The following is a 6,519-nucleotide window of genomic DNA, read 5'->3' on the forward strand; positions in this document are numbered from 1 at the left end:
GCCTTTATGGACAGGTTTTGTGACATCAGCATGGTCTTTATGGACAGGTTTTGTGACATCAGCATGGTCTTTATGGACAGGTTTTGTGACATCAGCATGGTCTTTATGGACAGGTTTTGTGACATCAGCATGGTCTTTATGGACAGGTTTTGTGACATCAGCATGGTCAGCATGGTCTTTATGGACAGGTTTTGTGACATCAGCATGGTCTTTATGGACAGTTTTTGGTCATTCAAGGTCTTTATGGACAGGTATTTTGCCATATATACTGTTCTTTTTACGCAGGTTGCCATAATACATGTAAAGATCATTATATAGAGGTTTATTCGGTCAAAATACTACTGTACACATGCAAGGTTTTTTTTATTACATGCAAGGTAGCCTTCAGGGAAAGCAGTTATCTATAACATAATTATCTTATCTGCATATAAAAAATGCATTAAACAAATAACGACACTTGGAGTACAAAATTTTATGAACCCAAAAACACTATTGCATAATCCATTAAAAACGGGACAATATTGTGGCCCATTCAGTTTGATGCAATTTTTATTGATTCACAGTTTATTTCCAAAAACAAAAATCGATATATAATGTAACATTTAAAAGTCCACGGCTTGTTTGATGTTAAGCAATATGGTGATCTTGCAATAAGCATCGATATCAACAACATCCAACAGGGACCCATCAAAGCTTGTGACCTAGGGGTTAATGTTCGCGGCAAGTTTACAGAAACGATGATACCATACATCAAAATAAAAGTCCTCCTCTGATGTTCCGATATTCTGTTTCATCATCTCATATTGTTCAACAATTTTGTTGAAATTAATATTATTCCAGGAAACGTTTACGCTTTGATCCAATTCAAAAAGCAATTTTCATAAAGTGAAACTGATAGAAAGTTTATATAAACAACTTCAATTCTAAATTTACAATATGTAAATTTACAGCTCTCGATTCAATGAAAATATTTCTAGATTGTTATTGAAACATGGTACCATTTTTAACAAAGAAGAAAAGTTGACCAATATTCTGGCATCAAGATGCGTATTCTCTTTTTATTATGGTATACTGATTAACAAGCTAGCTACTAAAGCAGTTTTCAATTTTGACAATTTGGAAAGTATACTGATAGCCCAATGGATCCCTTCTGCCAAAAGATGTGTGCCCTTTTGGTGACTCAATCAAAAGAAATTGCTAGGAAGTTTTAGTTTCTTTGACCCTATGACTTTATCAATGGAAGTCTGTAAAATTCTTTTGATCCTTTTTTGTAGAAGTATATCCCGTAGTATGTTCAAGGTTCAATGATATCATATACCATGATGTTTTCATGGCTCAATTTGTTCTATTGACCACTTTGATGTTGAAATAAAAGTTCAAGAAATTTATTTGAACAAACTTCAGTTCAATTAATTCACTTTATATTTAAAGGTCAAAATTGTCTACATCTATAGATCAATATGATCAAAGTTATTAGTGTTTTTAACAAATAATGATATTCTAGTTTTCTTTCAGTTTAATACAAAAAGATACATGACTGAACATGAGTTTTGGAGATTTTACCATGACAACAGTCTTACATTAGCATATGTCACATCAATACATTATTATCAATGTTAAATTAACCTTTCCCGATACTCATGATGACCGTCTGCTCGACAATGTAATCCTTACACCAACTGGCTATAAGTTTAATCCTATAACATGATCCACTATCATGTCCCTCTATTGAAAAATCTTATCAAATCACTTGACCGTGAAAATGTACCTAATCATGTCGACAGCTGGAGCAAAGATGACCAAAGACGACAATGACCAATACTTGGCCACTTAGAGTGACCGCTACAGGCTCGCAAATATAATATCTCATAGAGCAAATGAAATATTCATCAAAACAATGATTAACAGTCAATAGATAATTGTTTTGATTAAATGGCAACAGGAAAAATAAAATATGGTCAATTTGTAATTTTTTCCCTGAGGTAAGACATTGGACACTGGACAATATGATGATCGATATTGGTCAATAACGGTCAAATCAACTTTAATTTACTGCTGTAAACCAACAAACCTGGGGCTCAGTTCTCGGGCCAAAAACAGTAGAAGGGAAGTCATGATAGCGTAAATGAATGACGATCACAAACACAATACACTGATCCCTACTACTCTTTATTGAAGAGCTCGGACGTCAGTACGATGTTGTAAATTCTTATACAAACATTTTAACATTGTTATTCATCAATTATTGGGCGGAGAAAGAATTATACAATTGCACTTCTCGATACAATAGTTTTGTACCCTGAACGCTCGGGGGGTGTTGACTTTAGGGTTTAGGTTTGGATTGGGTTAAGTTGTTTCTGCGGTATTTACAGAACTTTTGTGTCACTCTGAACAGGTTTAGATAGAGCCACAGGGGCAATAGCTAAATTATCAATATTGATTGTTATCAATTAGAGTACAAATATGAAATTATTTACTTATAATGTATATATACTCTTATTAGGGAAAATGTGTCCGATATATCATGAGTTGATCGATTTATTCTCAGGATATCTTGATCTCAAGATCGAAATTAAATCTTTAAAATAGTTAATGATATTTAACACCTAGAATTTCTTACACTATAATGATATTCATAGTTATTCAAAATAGAGAAAACATTTTATACCATCGGATCGACATCAACGTTGTGATCGATCCCTCTCAAAACCAAATGTTTGAACGTAATTTTTATTTGTACTATGATTTCACGGCTATCAACTGTAGTCTTCTATTATATATACAGTAGATGTTAAACTGTTCAAATAATAAGCCAAGGTCGAAAGTGTCAAAAGTAGTATTAAATTTTAATTATCAAGGTCAAAAGGTCATTATTGTGATGAATTACAAGAAGTGTATAAATAAGACATTAGATTTATAACTGAAGTGCAAACAATGGCTCTACCCTGAACAAAAACCATGTCAGAGGTAAATATTTTTAATTTGAATTCAATTGAAGCTTTTAATTTTCAAAGCATATGTTAGTATGTGTACCTAAAGGAGACAACTTGGTCGTCACACAAAGTGTGCCATATCACCGACACACTGGAGCCACAGATTACGATGAATTAATCATGGTCTTGCCAAGTTTTACCATGTATGGCGATATTCTCTGACGTCATGGAATGAACACTATGACAGGCTGCAGTCATGCATCTTCTGAGACTAAAACAAGTGGTTTTGATCGGGCAAATTTTAAATATTTTATTATCTCAATAAATCATTCTGCTTCGGTATTGTACATAACTTTATTACACGGAAATTTATTGACTAAATGAAAACGATGTTCGAAAGCCACCCCAGGAAACTTGGAGCGAGTCCTTATATTCAGGTCATAATTTCTAATTAATTCTTCGGAGATGATATTTTAATTTAGATATGAATTGACATCTTATTGGCGTTTATATGAACTGATGTCCATTTAAAGTAAACATGCACAAATTAGTATCAGTAAACTTTTTCTCCAAATTGTCTTGTAAATAAAGTTTTTGATAATTAACTATATATAAATATACACTATATTTGATACATAATGGCACTATATTTGAGATATAATTTATATACATGATGTATAGCTTAGAAAATGACTCTGAGGTAAAGAAAATAGTGCACAAATGTCCGCCACCTTAACCACTTAGCTACAGGGACTCTAAAGTAGAGTAGCAACCAAATGTCAGACACCTTAACCACTTAGCTACAGTGACTCTGAGATAGAGAAAGTAGCAACTAAATGTCAGACACCTTAACCACTTAGCCACATTGACTCTGAGATAGAGAAAGTAGCATGCAAATGTCAGACACCTTAACCACTTAGCCACATTGACTCTGAGATAGAGAAAGTAGCAAACAAATGTCAGACACCTTAACCACTTAGCCACAGTGACTCTAAGTGGGCAGTGATCTCTGAGGTAAAGAAATTAGCAACCAAATGTCAGACATCTTAACCACTTAGCCACATTGACTCTGAGGAAGAGAAAGTAGCAAACAAATGTCAGACACCTTAACCACTTAGCCACAGTGACTCTAAGTGGGCAGTGATCTCTGAGGTAAAGAAAATAGCAACCAAATTTCAGACATCTTAACCACTTAGCCACAGCAGCACCAACTTTATCAAATAACTTCCATTATTTACACAGACAATTACAGTGATTTTTTTTATTCTCATAAACTGAAGTTTACAGTGCAGAGAATTATACATATCAATTCTACAATTAAGTCAATAAGTAGTAATTTCTTTTGCGCATGCATCTCTATATACAGTTACAGTATATATGTATGTTTACAGATAAGATACAAAATAGTAGACCAGTGGTCTGTCAGTCTATTCAGCTCACCTGGATTGACAGGTATTAACGAGAAATCAAATCAATCACTATATATATATCACTATACTAAGGATGAGCAGACATGACTATCATAGTTACTTGATATGATTTAACTATGTCTGGCAATTTATCTCGGCAACCATCACTCTGTCCATGCCGTAACATTTCATGCATGTTTTACGCTTATTTCAACCGTGTTAACACTGATCTGATAGTTCACATTAAAATACAGTCAAACCTGCCTATATACAGTACACCAAACTGACTTTACAAAAATGTCCTTTATAGACAGGTGCCCTTTATACAGAGGTATCTTTTATAAACATGTGTCCTTTATAGACAGGTGTTCTTTATAGACAAGTGTCCTTAATATAGAGGTATCCTTTTTCAACAAGTGTCCTTTATAGACAGGTGTCCTTTATAGACAGGTATCCTTTTTAGACAAGTGTCCTTTATAGACAGGTGTCCTTTATACAGAGGTATCTTTTATAGACATGTGTCCTTTATAGACAGGTGTCCTTTTTAGACAAGTGTCCTTTATAGACAGGTGTCAATTATAGATACCATATGTCTTTATAGACAGGTGTTCTTTATAGACAGGTGTCATTTATAGACAGGTGTTTTTTATAGACAGATGTTCTTTATAGACAGGTGCCCTTTATAGACAGGTGTCATTTATAGACAGGTGTCATTTATAGACAGGTGTTCTTTATAGACAAGTGTCCCGAATATAGAGGTATCCTTTTTAGACAGGTGTCCTTTATATAACAGTTTCCTTTATAGATAGGTGTCCTTTATAGACAGGTGTCATTTATAGACATGTGTTATTTATAGACAGGTGTCCTTTATAGACAGGTATCCTTTTTAGACAAGTGTCCTTTATATAACAGTTTCCTTTATAGAAAAGCGTCCTTTATAGACAGGTGTCAATTATAGATATATGTCTTTATAGACAGGTGTCCTTTATAGACATGTATTCTTTAAATAGAGGTTTCCTTTACAGACATGTGTCCTTTATAGACAGGTTTTACTGTACATCAAAATCTGCTTTAGCAACCACCTCTGTATAAAGACCATATACATATGCTTCATTAGATCACTATATTAATTAAGGTTACACCTAGTCAGTTGTACCACAGTTTGACCTCTGTATAAAGACCACCTGGTTATAAAGACCATTTTTTTTCTCTTTGTGCATTGTGTGTTCTTTATAAGACAGGTTTGATTTGATGTATAATTAGCATTCTAAAGACAAACATCATCTTATTTGTTTTCCATAAAGTCAATACCAAGTGTCCATCTACCTGCATGTACAGGTACCATCTTGAATTGATAATTATCGAAACAAGATGTATCCAAAGATTTTTTTTCTTCAAATTTTTCAAAATATATATCCGCAACGCTTCATCATTTAAACTTTGAACTAAAATTGTTAATTTCAAAATGATATAATATTTTTCTTTATTATTTATTCAATTTCTAAAAATTTAATACAAGTTAAGTACAATATATGTAATAGTTTTTAATCAAAAAGTTAAAAATGTATAATATTATGATTTGAGGTGTTAAAATTATTAGTTATGCCAATTTAAAACATCAAGGAATTAAAAATATAATTTTATATCCCAACAGACTAGATAATTATCATACATATAACATTAATTGGTTATATTACAGCATCCACACAGGACATTAAGGTCAAGCTGAGGTCATCACTGGACAACTGACCACTGACCAGTGGATGATTTAATTAACGTGTTTACCTGTCTAGGACCTGACATGGTATTCCATCACCTGTCGTCAACAGGTGTAAATCAAAGAGACTAAGCATCAAGGTAAGTCATATCAAAGGATGTTACCATATACCTGTATATACCTATAGCTACAACACACATCATTGACCTAGTTAAGGTCCCTGATGTCTCACCTGTATATATAGATCTCGTTATCTTAAGATGTCAGGTAAATAACATCTCATCAGTATCTACTCATCACAAATATAATTAAAATGCTTTTTTGATAAAGATGAATAAAAAAATTATCAATTAGATATTACAAAAAACTTTTTTTTAAAAAGCTAACCTGGTGTTGCAAAAAAAAAAAAAAAAAGGAAATATTATTTATGGTTTCAAGATAGGTTTAAATTTAGTAAGGC

The sequence above is a fragment of the Argopecten irradians genome, chromosome 7 (assembly GCF_041381155.1).
Source record: "Argopecten irradians isolate NY chromosome 7, Ai_NY, whole genome shotgun sequence".
Lineage (NCBI taxonomy): Eukaryota > Metazoa > Mollusca > Bivalvia > Pectinida > Pectinidae > Argopecten > Argopecten irradians.